Consider the following 18,860-nt stretch of genomic DNA (forward strand, 5'->3'; position numbering starts at 1 on the left):
GGGGGTGGCGCGCTTGCAGTTGTCGTGCACGTTACAGACAAGCTGTCCCGCTGGCATGCAATGCGCGTTCACGCGGCCAGTGGAGCGCCTCTAACGCAGCCCCCCGCGGCTCCAGGGTTTGCCCCTCCTGAAGAGCACCAATCTGAGATGGGTACATGGAGGGGGCGGGAAGGATAGTTTGAGGAGGGCTGAGCTCTTTTTTTTTTTGTTTTTTTGTGAGGGGTATAATTATTATTATTGCAAGAGGACGCCAATTTCTCTTTATTATTTCACTGCTGGAACAACAACCGGCAAAAAAAAAAAGAAAGACAGAAGCTGGACCGCGCGTTATAACCGCTAATTAACTCCAAAGAAATCCACGCGAAGAGGGAGGAAAAGAAACAGCGGGAAGACGAGCGTTATAGCTAAGTGGTAAGACATCTTAAACAAAATATTGTGCTGTTTTTTTCTTTTCTTTTTTTTTTTTCTTTTCTCGGGGGTGCATTGAAATGCAACAACTGCGGTTGCAGGGTAATGTAATGGAGGGTTTAACAGGTCTCCTTCTGCATGCATGCGGCTGTGTTGGCTGTGTCTGCCTCCTTTTTTTTTGTGCATGATGGTGCGTTCAAGTGCGACAGCGGCGCTGCCCGTCCAGCCCGAGTTCAATGCGACAATGTAAAAAAAAAGGAGGGAGCGTTTTAATGGGCAATTAAGAGCGGCGTGAGGATGTGTGACGCAAACGATAAGGGGTTTTTGGCGCAAATAAAACGTGCATGCAGCGCTGACCCTGAAAAGCTGTTAGACACAAGCTGCCGCAACCAGTGACATGACTGTTGAGCAGATAACTTAACCTTGGATCCGAGGCTCGCAGCATACCCCCTCAACAACAGTCATTAACACGAACGTTGCATCGTGTATGTGTCCCTTCTTTTTTTATTAGCAAGGAACAAGCGGTAGGAAATTGATGGATGGATGGATTTGTGTGTCGGTTTTTCATTTAAGATTTTTCTTGTCACTGAATTCATGTATTTGAACTTTTTGCATATACTGTACGGCAGTGTTTTTCAACCTTTTTTGAGCCAAGGCACATTTTTTGTACTAGCAGAAAACATTAAAAATGATACTCGGATATTGACGGTAAAAAGTTGTTGTCGCAATTGTTGGATATGTCTTTAAACCACAACCAACCATGCATCAATATAGCTCTTGTCTCAAAGTAGGTGCAGAGGTGGGTAGAGTAGCCAGAAATTGTACTCAAGTAAGAGTACAGTTACTTTAGAGATGTATTACTCAAGTAAAAGTAAGGAGTAGCCACCCAAATATGTACTTGAGTAAAAGTAAAAAGTATTTGTGAAAAAACTACTCAAGTACTAAGTAACTGATGAGTAACCTGTGTGTTTAATGATTACGGCAACAATTAATGCACAAAAACAAAAATAGCAACGAGCTAATTCAGAGCCAGGAATATCTCTTAAGCAACTAAAAAGATAATATATATTAAATAATAGTACATTAAGATAAAAAAAAATCAAGGCAAATTGTGCCACAATAACTTAACAGCACCATAGGCTCAGTTGATTCATTGATTGATTGATTGAAACTTTTATTAGTAGATTGCACAGTACAGTACATATTCAGTACAATTGACCACTAAATGGTAACACCCGGATAAGTTTTTCAACTTGTTTGAGCCGGGTTTTACGTGTGACGCCTCTGTTTGATTGGTCCAATGCAGGGGCGGTTCTAGGCATGGTTATATGAGGGGCCAGTCAGAAATGTGAAGGGGGCATCATGTGAACACATCATGCTCCAGCACTTTTTTTTCTGTGCTTATAGTAACGATGCTTTCTTCATTGAAATGGGTCTTTAGCTATGTGTCCAACCCCAACCTGGAGTAGTGGATTGCACTTTGTCAGGCCTCTACCTTCAGACCTGTCCAACTTGGGTGTCCCACCTGAAGACTAAGCTCCTGCTGGTATAGCTCTTACGGTCACTGAGGCACGCAAACCCCCTGACCACAATAAGGTGGCAATCCCTCAGGGGGGGGGCAACATTAACAGCGCTGCCCTATTTCCGACAGGGGAAACAGAAGCAGGCGTCTCGCACCACAGAATACTCTAGCCATGGTCGTGTGCGGTACCAGGCAGGATTGAATGATTTTAATGTTGTACCAAATGCACGCTTCGGGTAGCCACCCAGTATTGGCTGAGATGGTGCGTTGCCATTTAAGTCACTGGGTAGCTGAGCAGGCTGCTTTGGGGGAGCGCTTGTTGGGGGGACGGAGGGAGCTGGTGCAGGAGAAACAGTGCTTGCTGGTGCTAAAGGTGCAGTATTGCTAGCTGCTGTCCCTGATGTACTAGCAGTAGCATCAATGCTACTACTACATGCAGGAGCAGGACTAGACTTTTTAAATGCTCTGAAAAATGGATGCATTACAGAGCATTTACTTACAGGACTACAGCCTGGGGCGGGGCTTGACGTAGGGGTCTGTCAGACACAGGTCACTTGTCTTCAGTTTGTCACATGCAGTGGACGTGGGCACTCATCTGGGCACAACATTCATTCACTCCAATGTATGTGTGTTGCCCACTTGCTTGTAAATTGATGAAAACGGCAGTGTTTTTGTTTTTAGGTGTCTTGGTCGTATCAAATGAAACTTATAATTTGTTTATTACAAAATGTAGATTGAAACATTATGTAGAATTACAAGAAAAACAACAGAAAAATAATTCCAACAGTCGATTGCCAGACCGTTGCTAAGTAAAACGGGCCGTTGCTAGGGACTCCGCTCTGAACAGAGGACGGCAGAGGAGGACTGCTAAGCAGGATATATACCTTATGTTTCATTTTTACCGTCATTAACAGCATAAAACATTACTTGTAGCTTGTTACAGGGACAGTGGAGGCTCTCTGCCTTCCAAACCACTGCTGCTCAGAGCCTCCGCTGTCACTGCTCTCGTCAAGTTGTAAAATAAAAAAAAAAAAAAAAGGAACTCCGTAGCACCGAAAGTCCGCGACGATAAACGTGTTCATGACAGATAAACCACACAAGTACACCCATCCTAACAAGTATATGATAAATGTAGACAACTTTTCCTTTTCTTTTACTTTCATACTGAAACAGTGATTGGATGTTTACTGAGGGCTGAGGGGTGTGCGCGCCTGTGCGGGTGTGTGTCCGCTGCGCAGCCTGTGGAATGTGGAATGTTGAATACACGCACAGCGGAGGGAGGGATGAGAGGGAAGCCGACACTATATCGTGTGTGTCCCTTTTTCGGCGGATTTTTCCGCTAGTGCAGATAATTTTGTCAACTTGTAATGTAGTAATTTTGTGAGTTTATTAAAATTTGCTTTCTCAAATTTTGATTTGAGGGGGCAAGACATTTATTTAAAGGGGCTCTGCCCCCTCTTGCCCCTGCGTAGAGCCGGCCATGGTCCAATGTCACCAGTGACTGCATGTGATTGGTGAAACACAGGCATGCGTAGATCCCACTTTGACAAACCAAAATAAACATTAATAGATCGATAAAAAAAAGTCGCGAGTAGCGAGCTAAATGTAGATAAATGGAGCGGAGTAAAATTAGCATTTCTTCTCTATAAATATGCTAAAGTAAAAGTAAAAGTATTTTGCATAAAAACTACTCTTAGAAGTACAATTTATCCCAAAAGTTACTCGAGTAGATGTAACGGAGTAAATGTAGCGCGTTACTACCCACCTCTGAGTAGGTGTATTGTCACGACCTGTCACGTCACGCCGTGACTTACTTGGAGTTTTTGCCGTTTTCCTGTTTGTAGTGTTTTAGTTCTTGTCTCGCCCTCCTATCTTGGTAACCTGACTCTCGCCAGACCCTTGTAGTTCGCTGAGCCCCACACAAGGATCTGGAATTGAGAGCATTGCAAACTCCTTCAAGATAGCAAAAAATAATGAAGCGATCAGGAATGCCGGTCGGGATTTCGTAAATGTGACGTAGCGCAAAAACGACTGTGTGACGAGTTCTGTGCTGACATTGATTCTGCATATTTTCTTTGCACAAACGACATTGATCGCTTACTGACAATGGTGCGTTGTTTCAGTAAAAGTTCTCTAACTTTTCACTCTGTCGTTATCCAATATGTCGGCTGTTCTGTTTTGGATTTCCCAGCGTCGCTCTCATCAGCGTCACGGTTTGATTTCGATGAGAGTGGTTGACGTAGCACGTCATTCAAGATAACGGACAACTGGTTTATCCAATCACATACAATTATTTTTTTTTTTACAAGGCCCCACCTTCTGAAATACATCTCCTATTGAGAAGTCCCAGATTTTGTGTAGAGCTCAGCAAACTACAAGGATCTGGCTAGAGTCAGGTTACTATTTTGGTGGCTATTCTTGTTTTGTTAGTATTGTCCTTTAGCAGTTTCATGTCTTCTTTTGCGTGATATTCCCTGAAGTTGCTATCCTTCTTTGTGGGGACATTTTTGATTGTCATGTCGTGTTTGGATGTACTTTGTTGTCGCCGGCTTTGCTCCACAGTAAGTCTCTGCTGTCGTCCAGCATTCTGTTTTTGTTTACTTTGTAGGCAGTTAAGTTGTAGTTTTGTTCTGCGTAGCCTTCCCTAAGCTTCATTGCCTTTTCTTAGGGGCACTCACCTTTTGTTTATTTTTGGTTTAAGCATTAGATACCTTTTACCTGCACACTGCATCCCGCTGTCGTCTGCATATTCTGATCACGAGAAACCATGTTCCCGACACCTACTGATATGGAAGAGTATAACATGGTTTCTCTGCCGAGCTCTAGACGGCACCGACACTCAACAACGGCACATTATTTGCAGACTATAATTACTGGTTTGCAAAAAATATTTTTACCCCAAATAGGTGAAATTAAATAATCTCCCACGACACACCAGACTGTATCTCACAGTTGTTGAAAAATACTGCTGTACATTTTGCGAACATATTTTTTACATCAAATTATCCTGACAATATCATTGAATAAAAATGTGTGAGAAAAAAATGTGTGTTCAAAGATTCAGATTGGTAAAACAGTGTGTTAAAAACATGTGTGTAAAAAAAACTCAATGTATATAAATTCATTGTAAAACATTTCAGTGCAGAAAAATTCAGTCCACTGTAAAGCAATCGTAAAGCGAATCAACAATACCTAAATGATTTAGCAAAGTTAGGTACGAGATAGCAAAAGTAACATCCATCCATTTTCTACCGCTTGTCCCTTTCGGGATGGCGTGGGTGCTGGAGCCTCTCAGCTGCATTCGGGTGGAAGGCAGTGTACACCCTGGACAAGTCGCCACCCAGTCTTAGGGCCAACACAGATAGACAGACAACATTCACACTCTAGGGACCATTTAGTGTTGCCAATCAACCGATCCCCAGGTGCATGTGTTTGGAGGTGGGAGGAAGCCAGAGTACCCGCTGAGAACCCACGCAGTCACAGGGAGAACATGCAAACTCCACAGAAAGATCCCGGGCCCAGGATCGAACCCAGGACCTTCGTATTGTGATGCAATAGCACTAACCCCTGTACCACCGAGTTGCTTCCAAAACTAACATGTTTACTTAAATAAGAACACAACTAAGCAGTAGCGTTTAGCATGTTGCACAAACATAACGGTCGCCAAGGGCGGACACATACCCATGCTGAGTGAATGGCGAGATCGGATATATGAGGGAACGTAATTAGTGTAGACAGCAGGTAGGGACACTCATCACTCAAAAAATCAAACCGTATTCAAATAGCCCTTAATCACAGGTGTCTCAAAGGGCTGCACAAGCCACAGCAACATCCCCTCGGCTCACATCCCACATCAGGGCAAGAAAAAATTCAACCCAATGGGATACAATGAGAACCTTGGAGGGAACCCTTGGTTAATAGTGTGAGAGTCCAGTCCATAGCAGGACTTAAATTCTTTAAATTGTTAGCCACTGAAATAAAACATTTCTGCATGTATTAACTGTATGTTAAAGCATTCTCTATTATCGCCCATTTTTCAAATGTCAATGGTTATATTCGGTTAATTTGACAACAATATCAACATGAGTCAGACTATTAAACAGAAGAACATTGCTCTTTCTACGTCAATCTGGAAAAGGTGAAAAGGTTTTATACAAACAATAAATGACAGGATTTCAAAAAGTTAATAAAGCATAACAAAGGTTATTTATAGTATATAATAACAAGGTACTCCGGCTTCCTCCCACCTCCAAAGACATGCACCTGGGGATAGGTTGATTGGCAACACTAAATTGTCCCTGGTGTGTGAATGTGAGTGTGAATGTTGTCTGTCTATCTGTGTTGGCCCTGTGATGAGATGGCGACTTGTCCAGGGTGTACACCGCCTTTCGCCCGATTGTAGCTGAGATAGGCACCAGTGACCCCAAAGGGAAATAAGCGGTAGAAAATGGATGGATGGATGCTATAATGGTGCATTTATGCTGCCACATGAGCAAAATCAGCTTTTATTAAAAGTCTAGCAAGCCAACGAATGAAGTGCTCACATATTTTTAGACTAACTGACAGTTCAACTTGACTGTTAAGCCAGTACGGTAAAATTTGATTCTTTTCCACTTATTCAAAAATAATAATACCTACTTTGTGGGATTTATTTTACAATGGACAGGCAAGGATATACAAGTTATTGTATTGCTTTTGGTGACCAGAAACATACAGTATTTAGCTATGTGAGCCTGGGTGTGTGCTCAAAAGACACAAACAACAAAAATTGGTTTCAAGTACGTTTCCATATAGATAATACAAAAAATGTAGTATTCATATTAATATTTATATTATATTATTAATATTAAGTGAAATATTTATGTTTACTCTAAATAATGAACAAAAAGACTAAATTGAAAATTACAATATAATTAAATCCAAAATGTTCAATAGTGACATGTTTATAATGCAGATAATGTCCAAAATACATTTAAGGAAGCCATGTTAAGCCAATTGAAAACTGCTCTTCAGCATTGGCGTTAATCCAAATATGTAAACAAAGCAGAACAAATGTGCAAAAACTATGAAAATCCAAAGTATTTTAGACACATCCTTAGAGAAAATGGTGGGCTACGATATAAACTTAAAAAGTATGTTCATTTTGAAATACGGCAGTAAATCTGTCAAATGTTTAAAGCGATGCTAAGTAAGTAATTATCTTTAAGGGCTTTAGAATAGACGTGGTTTTTCTGCTGCTAAACTGAAGTAAAACTTTTGCAAAGTACATGTTAACTTCCCACTACATAAAAGTTTAGCTAACATGCTCCCTCCAACAGTCGCCGTGGCCCTAAACAACCGCTTCGAGTGTTTATGCCAGGTAAACATTAATGCATCGTCTATGTTAATAATGTGGCAAAGAGGAAGTTAAAAATTAGGCCATTCTGCGTCACGTGTTTTCTTAGTGACCCATGAATGTTAATCACAAGCAGCTTGGTTTGGAAAAATTGATTTTGTGTACTTTCTATTCCATTCACTTTGTCGTATCTAAGTGACAGTTTCATTGACCGGTCAATGAACAGCATTGTGTTCATAGTACAGTAGTTCCCACCCTCAGCTGCCATCGTTCTGCAGTTGTTACACCTAAGTCAAGAGTACAAACAAACCTCTCAGCATTAATATGTTACTAGGGTTGACTGTATGGATACAGCATATGCTTAATATAGATTGTACTTTGATATATAACCATAGCCGTGAGCTACACACACTCAAACCTAAATCAAAACATTAAAACCCTTTCTCTCACCAGGGTCGCAAACGTTTTCCGCCATTAAGCCTGTGCTGTTAACGCAGATGCATCATTGTTGGCGCTCTTCCAGAAAAGATCATCATAACAAACAAAACAGTTGGGTGCTGGATTACAAACGGTGCAAATGTTTGTTCACATACTAGAAAGTCGGCCCGATGTTTGAGAGCAAGAAGAGCGTTCATGCGTACGCTTTGTGTAGTCGCGCGTATGTAATCCTTTTTTTTAATTTAACGACCGTCTTTCTAAATCAAGACTACAACATGTCAACCCCCCCGGAAGCTTCTTCTATTTTTTTTGCTGTGTTACGTCACATATGCGTGTTTTACCACCACTCTTAATTAGATGTAGTGCACAGTCTTATGTCCCCCTCCGTCAACCATCCATCTCAAGTCTGCACACTCCAGGACTCAAAAAGCAATGACTCCCTGGGCCTATGAGTGTGACCGTGAGTAAATAACTTTTCTCAGCCAGTTTCTTCAGATGTTGAGACATACGGAGCCCCCTCCCGTCTGTCTTCCGGCAGTAAATATCTGCGGTGGCAGAAGGCGAGCTAGCTGATTTATTGTCCAGCATGCAAAGAATGTGTCAAGGAGAGCAGATTTGTTTCAGAGGAAGGCGCTATCTTCTCTGCGACTTGGAGATGGATGTGCTTTGTTTGCGTGACTTAGTGGACCTGCTACATCTAAAGCCATGTGATTAATTGATGCGTTTGTAATTGCTTTGTGCAGAAGCACTCAAAGAACATGAAGGGATAGCACAGTGAAGAGGTTAACAGCGCCATATTGTTCTGGAGGCACAGCAAGGAATAAAGCAGTTTAATGCAGAGCATCGCCAGTGATTTCAAGATAATTTTAACAGGGTTTGTGCGGGTGCTTGAAAAACCTTGCAAATGCTCTGATTTTAATGTTGTGTTTTCAAGGTTTGAAACATGCTTGAATTTTGGGTGAAGTGCTTGTAAATGTTTGGAAATGTTCATCATATTTTTCAGCAGTCTGACTCAACAGGCTAATTATAAAATGGAAAAAAATAAAATAAGTTTCCTTAAAAATGAAAGCGACACGCTTGATCTGTTGGATTTGCACGAGCCCTTACATTAGGTTGTTGTCACGCCAGATACGGCTCTGTGTCGCCCCCAAGAGGACAGTGGTGCATCGGTCTATGATGCCGGGAGGTTTTCCTTTTAATGAACATTGGATGGAAAATTACAAATACAAACTTTGGATAAAAGGTGCACCAAATCCACGTGTAGCCTGTTGCAAAGTATGCAAAAAGGAAATACAACAAGATTCGATGTATTTTTTCCTCCATTATTTGGTTGTCTACTTAACTTGTCTGACTACCTCAGTTAAAGCAAACAAGTGACATGTCACTTTAGTTAATTGCATTAAAATGGCTACATTATTGGACTTGTTTATACTGTGAAGGTCATGTAATGTATAATTTGTAACTTTTTTCACTACCTAGAGCTGTTTTGTAGTGTTTACACAACATAATTGTAGGGCGGGGCGATATGGCCTTTTTTTAATATCTCGATATTTTTAGGCCATATCGCGATACATGATATATATCCCGATATTTTGCCTAGGCCTTGAATTAACACTTGATACATATAATCAAAGCAAAATGATGATTATATGTGTCTACATTAAAACATTCTTGTTCATACTGCATTAATATATGCTCATTTTTAACTTTCATGCAGAGAAGGAAATCACAACTAAGTCAATTGACCAAAACTGTATTTATTAAACAGTCATTAAGTAGTGGCACAAACGTTCATGTCATTTCCAAAACAGAAAGAGCAAGATTGTCGGAGATATTTTAAGTGTCAAATAAAAATTAGCTGCATAAAGTCCGTGGTAGGTTACTACGGACGTTATTAAATTCTGTTGGACATGGAGATGTTGACATGCGGAGTAAGCGCTCTACATTCTCCAGCAGGTGACTTTTCAAATGATGCTACATATTAACAGTTATGCTACTTTTGGTAGAAACGCCGTTTTCCCCCACACTTGACAAATTACGGTTGTCTGTTCGACATATTCCCACTAGAAGCCAAACCACCGCCAGACGATGGACCCCCTGCTGTTTTTCTTTGGAATTAATTCTTTCTTTATTCGCACCTTCTTTCTCTGGTATTACCACTCGCACGGCTCTTCTAGCATCACAGCTAACTTCTAGCAAGCTCCTACCTCTCTGCTCCGTGAGAGCGTATACGTATGTGACGTATGTAAGAAGGTGCGCTTGTCTGTCTGTGAGAAGGAGAAACAGGAAAGCGCGAGAAGAGCCTGTAGTGTAATGCCCGCAGCTAAAAGCAACTGCGTGAGAACGTATACTCGAATATCACCATATAGTCATTTTCTATATCACACAGAGACAAACCCGGGATAAATCGTGCATATCGACATATCGCCCAGCCCTACATGGTTGTATGCATTTCTTGCTCTATTATTTTCCTTGTCTACTTAGCTTGTCTGGCTACCTCAGTGTGTCACAGTTCAACTAAATGTAGAACAGAGGAACCCAAGGATGCAGATGGATTGTTTATCCGAGGTTGGGTCGCGGGGGCAGCAGCCTAAGCAGGGAAGCCCAGACTTCCCTATCTCGAGCCACTTCGTCTAGCTCTTCCCTGGGGATCCCGAGGCGTTCCCAGGCCAGCCGGGAGACATAGTCTTCCCAACGTGTCCTGGGTCTTCCCCGTGGCCTCCTACCAGCTGGACGTGCCCTAAACACATCCCTAGGGAGGCGTTCGGGTGGCATCCTGACCAGATGCCCGAACCACCTCATCTGACTCCTCTCGATGTGGAGGAGCAGCGGCTTTACGTTGAGCTCCTCCCGGATGGCAGAGCTTCTCACCCTATCTCTAAGGGAGAGCCCCGCCACCCGGCGGAGGAAACTAATTTCGGCCGCTTGTACCCGTGATCTTATCCTTTCGGTCATGACCCAAAGCTCATGACCATAGGTGAGGATGGGAACGTAGATCGACCGGTAAATTGAGAGCTTTGCCTTCCGGCTCAGCTCCTTCTTCACCACAACGGATCGATACAACGTCCGCATTACTGAAGACGCCGCACCGATCCGCCTGTCGATCTCACGATCCACTCTTCCCTCACTCGTGAACAAGACTCCTAGGTACTTGAACTCCTCCACTTGGGGCAGGGTCTCCTCCCCAACCCGGAGATGGCACTCCACCCTTTTCCGGGCGAGAACCATGGACTCGGACTTGGAGGTGCTGATTCTCATTCCGGTCGCTTCACACTCGGCTGCGAACCGATCCAGTGAGAGCTGAAGATCCCGGCCAGATGAAGCCCTAAGGACTACATCATCTGCAAAAAGCAGAGACCTAATCCCGTGCCAAGAAGGTAAGTAGCATAAATACAAGGAGCATTGATGGCTTCATACAGGGAGAGTGGAGGAGTGAAATTGCGGAGTGCCATCCAGCTGACTAGGTGTTTAAGTAGTGCTGGTGAGATTGGACATAGCTGTGCACGTCTCACAACTCCGCCCACAGGGAAAAAAAGAACTCTGAATAAGACAAAAATTAAGAGCCAGCCAGGTCAGCTGCACCAACAAAGGAAAACTGAGCATACAAACCAGTAGGTGGCAGCAGGCGGTGACACAGTGAAAGCAAAATAAAGTTAACTTTTGTCTTTTTGTTATCAAAGCCACAGTTATAAAGCTAGATATGCTTAATCAAAGGTGAATGAGGTTTTAATGATAACTGTTGCTTCAATGTTAGGCTTAGATTTTAGCAGATTTTCTCTATTTTTCCCACAAACAGCATTTGGTGACCTCAAACAACAAGGCTATGGATTGATTCACACTGATTTTTGCATTTTGAAGGGTACTGGAAAAACTGGGAAATGTATTTTGAATGCCTTAAAAAGTGCTTGAATTTGGCCATAGAAAAGGTGTACAAACCCTGATTAAAAGGAATATCTCCAAGAGAGTTGAGGAAAAATAATCATCTTTGCTCAAATAGTCCATCCTAAATTAATCTTTATATCATGTTTTGGAAAATACTCTGCATACTAAATAAAAGAGCCCTCCATCTACAAGAGACCACTTTCATAGATGTAGCTGGAGTGGAAAGGGTTAGACCAGGGGTCACCAACCTTTTTGAAACCAAGAGCTACTTCTTGGGTACAGATTAATGCGAAGGGCTACCAGTTTGATACACACTTAAATAAATTGCCAGAAATAGCCAATTTGCTCAATTTACCGTTAATAAATAAATCTATATGTTTAAAAAAAATGGGTATTTCTGTCTGTAATTCCGTCGTACATTTTTTTTCCTTTTACGGAAAGTTTTTTGTAGGAAATAAATGATGAAAAGAACACTTAATTGAACGGTTTAAAAGAGGAGAAAACACACACAAAAAAAAAGAAAATTAAATTTGGAAAAATAGTTTATCTTCAATTTCGACTCTTTAAAATTCAACCGAAAAAAAATGAATAGAAAAACGAGATAATTTGAATATTTTTGAAAAAATTGAAAAAATTATTTTTGGAACATCATTAGTCATTTTTCCAGATGAAGATTAATTTTAGAATTTTGATGACATGTTTTAAATAGGTTAAAATCCACTCTGCACGTTGTTATAATATATAACAAATTGGACCAAGCTATATTTCTAACAAAGACAAATCATTATTTCTTCTAGATTTTCCAGAACAAAAATTGTAATAGAAATTCAAAAGACTTTGAAATAAGATTTAAATTTGATTCTACAGATTGTCTAGATTTGCCAGAATATTTTTTTTTTATTATAATCATATTAAATTTGAAGAAATATTTCACAAATATTCTTCGTCGGAAAAACAGAAGCTAAAATAAATAATTAAATTAAAATGTATTTATTATTCTTTACAATAAAAAAAAATACTTGAACATTGATTTAAATTGTCAGAAAAGATGAGGAAGGAATTTAAAAGGTAAAAAGTTGTATGTGTTTAAAAATCCTAAAATCATTTTTAAGGTTGTATTTTTGCTCTAAAATTGTCTTTCTGAAAGTTATAAGAAGCAAAGTAAAAATAATAAATGAGTTTATTTAAACTAGTGAAGACCAAGTCTTTAAAATATTTTTGGGGATTTTCAAATTTCATTATATTGGAGTTTTGTCTCTCTTAGAATTAAAAATGTTGAGCAAAGCGAGGCCAGCTTGCTAGTAGGGCTGGGTGATATTGGCTTTTATTAATATCGCAATATTTTTATGCCATATTGCGATATACGATATATATATATTACGATATTTTGCCTTGGCCTTGAATGAACACTTGATGCATATAATCACAGCAGTATGATGATTCTATGTGTCTACATTAAAACATTCTTCTTCATACTGCATTAATATATGCTACTTTTAAACTTTCATGCAGAGAGGGAAATCACAACTAAGTCAATTGACCTAAAGTGTATTTATTAAATACTTTTCATTCTCTCACGGGTGACTTTTTAAATGAAACAACAAATTAATAGTGCTGCTACCTTTTTGTAGTAACACTTCTGCTGCATACTTTGCATATTGCTGTTGTCTGCTAAATATCTTCCCACTTGAAGCCAAACCACCGCCAGATGATGGACCCCCTGCTCTTTATTTTGGGCATTTATTGTTCTTCCTCCATTTGTGATCAGTTTCACACCATCTCTCTCTTGTGTTGTCACAAGTTCCGCTCCGCTCGACATGCCTCAGCTAACATTAGCCATGCTGCTATCTCTCTGGTCGGCGAGAGCGTGTGACGCTAGACGCGCGACAGTTTGTGACGTATGTAAGAAGGCGGGCTTGTTTTATGTCTCTGTTAGAAGGTGACACAAGAAGGAGTGAGAAACGCCAGTAATGTAATGCACGAAGCTACGTAAAAGCAAGTGTGGGAGAACATATAATCGAATATCACGATATTGTCATTTTTGATATCGCACAGAGACAAACCTGCAATATATCGTTTATATCGATATATCGCCCAGCCGTACTTGCTAGTAAATAAATACAATTTAAAAAATAGAGGCAGCTCACTGGTAAGTGCTGCTATTGGAGCTATTTTTAGAACAGGCCAGCGGGCTACTCATCTGGTCCTTACGGGCACCACGTTGGTGACCCCTGGGCTACACTAATGCATAGCTAATGTTTGATGATAAGGAGGGTGATGCTAGATGACAGGAAAGAATGACAAGAGCCCTCCAAGTGTATTGAAACCTCCACCATGATCATGTCAGTCATGACCAAGAGGCTTTCAGGGGGTATTTGCAGCTTGGCTCCACCAGGCAGGAGACGACAAGAAATGAAACAAAGTAGAACAATGAATGCGCCAAGCTGGGTGAATACAGACACGAAGTGGATACTTCATTACTCAGCGTGACCAAACCGCCTCATTGGTTATGCAGTGACATATTTTACAAATTGAAACTGTGAAGGGGTTTTTTGTGTTTACACTGTTCACGTCGCAGTTAAATGTAATCATCATTTACATACATTACCGTCCTGCGTCTCTGACGCAATGATATCTGAAAGGACGCAGTCAACTGAATCTTCTTGTTTCATTTGTCCTACAAAAAAATCAAACATTCTGTTTAAAATCTCAGTAACAAGAGACACCTCCATCGGGGACTAGAGCTGCGGCTATTGAATATTTTAGAAATCAATCTATTTATTGATTTATTTGTTTGATTAATCGAGCAATCAAATAAAACACACTCTGTAACCTCACTGTGTCTTTTAGGAAAAATAGTAGAAATAAACAGATGCTTCCTTATTCTTAAAAATGCTGATACAACTTAAATCGCACTTCTACCACGGGAACGTCACGATATAGTGAGGGCTAAAACCTGGTAATTGATAGATGACAAACCAAGCTAAACAAAAAGACTCTGATATAGTAAAATAAACCAAGTGACAATGTATTTAAGTCATACGCATTTGACAAGGTATTAATCGGAGAAACTTGTTAGCATTAACCTACAAACTGTAGATGCTGGCATGTCCTCACATGTTCCTTATGCAAGTCAAACATATAAAACGGCGTTATCTGCCAAATAGACGTGTACCTTTTTTCTGCTTGTTTTTGTTCGTTGTTCTTAAATATGCATGATGCTTTCTGATAGTGCTGCATCATTGATGTAGTGCTATTGTGACATTTCCGCTCTGTTTTGACAGTGCAGACATTTCTCCAAAATGCGTACCTTTGAAATGATTGCAAAACCTCTCTCTCGTATTCTTTGCGCCATGTGCTGTCTTTCCACTTTTTCGTTCTTCTTTGAGCCATCTCTCTTTATTGGGACTCTGTAGTTTCTGCCACCTCACACGTCACATCACCACAAGTGTGAGTTACATCACCAATGGGTGTACCACTCTTGTTTCCGCTCTATTGGAGCAGACTCGCAGAAACAAATTACGGTTATTTTATTTACTAAACGAATCATTGAAGCAGCAAAATACAAATGTATGCTTTTTTCTAATCAAATTATTTGATTTATTATATTATATTCATTATTAAATATATGTTTTAGTGTCAGTCACATTTACAACCTAATCACCATCATCATCACACAATATATATATATATTTTTTTTAAATGTGTAGGCTATTTTGACTGTCCTTTTGTTGAAATTACAAAAAATATTCTCTGTATTTTACAAGCACTTTTCCTACTTTTGCTTTGAAATGGACGACTGTTTAACATAGTTAATATTTTGTATCAGCCAAATGAGCAGTACATTTACAGTATGAATAATTATGTCTGAATTAAGTAATCATCTTTGTTAATTTGCACATGCCAAACAATATATCAAGTTGAATTTAAAACCCCATGGCTAAATTAGAGCAACTGAATATGCTTCTTGATCCGATTAGTCGACTAATCTTCAAAGGGGTCACGTTATAATTTTTTTTTTACATTTAAAGCACTTCCTTGTGGTCTATATAACTTATACTGGTGGTTCTTTGACCAAAATGTTGCATGAATACCATCTTCAAGCCACTTTCTGATTGTCTCTTCAGAGTGCACCGTTTTGTGGGCGGTCTTGAATTACATCCCGAAGCTCCCCTCCAGGCCCATTGACTGAGCGTCTCCACTCTGTCAGCCATGTTGTAGGTTTTAGCACTTTCATATCGAGTCTACTGACAAATAATTTAGAACTATACGCTTCTTTTTTATTAGAAATGGTAACAGCCACAAAAGAATAGAAAAAAAAGGAACTTATAGACAACTTTAGACTACAACTGAATAAAAATGGCGGACTCACCCAAAGCTCTTCAGGTAAAACTTTACCCTTTATAGACCAACACTATATTGCCAAAAGAATTTGGCCACCTGCCTTTACTCAAATATGAACATTAAAGTGCCATCCCATGGAATTGTCCAAAATGTTTTGGTATCCTGGAGCATTCAAAGTTCCTTTCACTGGAAATAAGGGGCCAAGCCCAACTCCTGAAAAACAACACCACACCATAATTCCTCCTCCACCAAATTTCAGACTCGGCACAATGCAGTCCGAAATGTACCGTTCTCCTGGCAACCTCCAAACCCAGACTGATCCATCAGATTGCCAGATGGAACGCGTATCCACCGCTCTAGAGTCCAGCGGCGACGTGCTTTACACCACTGCATCCAACGCTTTGCATATTGTACCTGGGCTAATTGGAAGGTCACATGAAGTTTGGAGCTCCGTAGCAACTGATTGTGCAGAAAGTCTTTGCTCTATGCACTATCCACTGATCCTTCTGTCAGTTTATGTAGCCTACCACTTGGTGGCTGACTTGCTGTTGTTCCCAAACTCTTCCATTTTCTTATTATAAAGTATTGACTTTGGAATATTTAGGAGCGAGGAAATTTCACCATTGGATTTGTTGCACAGTTCCACGCTGGAAATCACTGAGAGCGGCCTATTCTTTCACAAATGTTTGTAGAAAAAGTCTCCATGCCTAAGTGCTTGATTTTATACACCGGGCAAAGGGATTAGGACACCTGATTTTCATCATTTAGATGGGTGGCCAAATAATTTTGGCAATATAGTGTATCTGCTGATGTAACAAAGGCAAAATACGTCACTATAGTCTCAAATTACAAACTGTTTGTATAGAGTAAGTTTGGATGAAGGCAACATTGTTTTATAAATATTTTCGCCATGCCTCCATGGTCTGATTTCTATTTTTTGGGACTTATTTAGGATCCCAAATACACAAAAACAGGTACCAACACATAAGAAAAGTAGATTTTGCATAATACTGTCTCTTTAAAATACAAACTCGTGTTAGATGTAAATATAAACCGAATACAATAATTTCCAGATCATTTTCAACCCATATTCAGTTGAATAGGCTACAAAGACAACATATTTGATGTTCAAACTGATAAACATTTTTTTTTTTTGCAAATAATCATTAACTTTAGAATTTGATGCCAGCAACACGTGACAAAGAAGTTGGGAAAGGTGGCAATAAATAATTATAAAGTTGAGAAATGCTCATCAAACACTTATATGGAACATCCCACAGGTGTGCAGGATAATTGGAAACAGGTGGGTGCTATGATTGGGTATAAAAGCAGCTTCCATGAAATGCTAAGTAATTCACAAACAAGGATGGGGCGAGGATCACCAATTTGTAAACAATTTATCGAACAGTTTTAGAACAACATTTCTCAACGAGTTATTGCAAGGAATTTAGGGATTTTACCATCTACGGTCCGTAAAATCATCAAAAGTTTCAGACAATCTGGAGAAATCACTGCACGTAAGCGATGATATTACGGACATTTGAACCCTCAGGCGGTACCGCATCAAAAACCGACATCAGTGTGTAAAGGATATCACCACATGGGCTCAGGAACACTTCATAATACCACTGTCAGTAACTACAGTTGGTTGCTACATCTGTAAGTGCAAGCTGAAACTCTGCTATGTAAATCAAAACCCATTCACCAACAACACCAAGGAACGCCGCTGGCTTCGCTGGGCCCGAGCTCATCTAAGATGGACTGATGCAAAGTGGAAAAGTGTTCTGTGGTCTGACGAGTCCACATTTCAAATTATATTTAGAAACTGTGGACGTGGTGTCCTCCGGAACAAAGAAGAAAATAACCATCTGGATTGCTATAGGCGCAAAGTTCAAAAGCCAGTATCTGTGATGGCATGGGGGTGTATTAGTGCCCAAGGCATGGGTAATTTACACATCTGTGAAGGCACCATTAATGCTGAATGGTCAATACAGGTTTTGGACCAACATATGTTGTCATCCAAGCAACGTTATCAACCCTGCTTATTTTAGCAAGACAATGCCAAGCCACGTGTTACAACAACGTGGTTTCGTAGTAAAAGGGTGCGAGTACTTTCCTGGCCCACCTGCAGTCCAGACCTGTCTCCCATCGAAAATGTGTGGCACATTATGAAGAGTAAAATACGACAGCGGAGACCTCGGACTGTTGAACGACTAAAGCTCTACATAAAACAAGAATGAGAAAGAATTCCACTTTCTAAGCGTCAACAATTAGTTTCCTCAGATCCCAAACGTTTATTGAGTGTTGTTAAAAGAAAAGGTGATGAAACACAGTGGTGAACATGCCCTTTCCCAACTACTTTGGTACATGTTGCAGCCATTAAATTCTAAGTTAATTATTATTTGCAAAAAAAAATAAGTTTATGAGTTTGAACATCAAATATCTTGTCTTTGTAGTGCATTCAACTGAATATGGGTTGAAAAAGATTTGCATATCATTGAATTCCGTTTATATTTACAGCTAACCCAATTTCCCAACTTATATGGAAACAGGGTTTGTAGTTGACGACTCGAAATAATCATCCATCCATTTATACATTTACTACCGCTTGTAATAATCATATCATACAATACCATCATCACAGGAGTCGAACAGTACAATTCAAGAAAAAGAAGAGTATAAGAAACAGAATGTTTTTTTTAAATTAGGGACCCATTGAATTTCCCTGGGAACCCACTCAAATCACAACCTGAAAACATTGAAAAGCTATCAACGTCACTGCATTACATTTGCAAGATGAACGTCTTAGTCACCTGTCAGCAGCTGCCACATTTGTAGTCTGTTACACAGAATCTAAGGTAAATGGTATTATAGTATTTTGGCAGCAACAAAGAGCTCATGTCAAGGGCAATGTTAAGTAAATGCTCATCG

At 40.1% G+C, this 18,860-nt stretch overlaps 1 protein-coding gene across 4 annotated transcripts in view; it reads left to right on the forward strand.

The window, feature by feature from the left end:
• The first annotated feature begins 214 nt into the window (after nucleotides 1-214).
• gabra3 (gamma-aminobutyric acid type A receptor subunit alpha3) overlaps nucleotides 215-18,860 on the forward strand; it is a 310,113-nt gene continuing 291,467 nt past the window's right edge. For all 4 annotated transcript variants that reach the window (XM_061897864.1, XM_061897866.1, XM_061897865.1 and 1 more), the window contains exon 1: nucleotides 215-411. The gene's annotated coding sequence lies outside the window, so the exon portion shown is untranslated. The remainder of the gene's footprint in view (nucleotides 412-18,860) is intronic.

Source organism: Nerophis ophidion, linkage group LG04, assembly GCF_033978795.1.
Source record: "Nerophis ophidion isolate RoL-2023_Sa linkage group LG04, RoL_Noph_v1.0, whole genome shotgun sequence".
Classification (NCBI taxonomy): domain Eukaryota; kingdom Metazoa; phylum Chordata; class Actinopteri; order Syngnathiformes; family Syngnathidae; genus Nerophis; species Nerophis ophidion.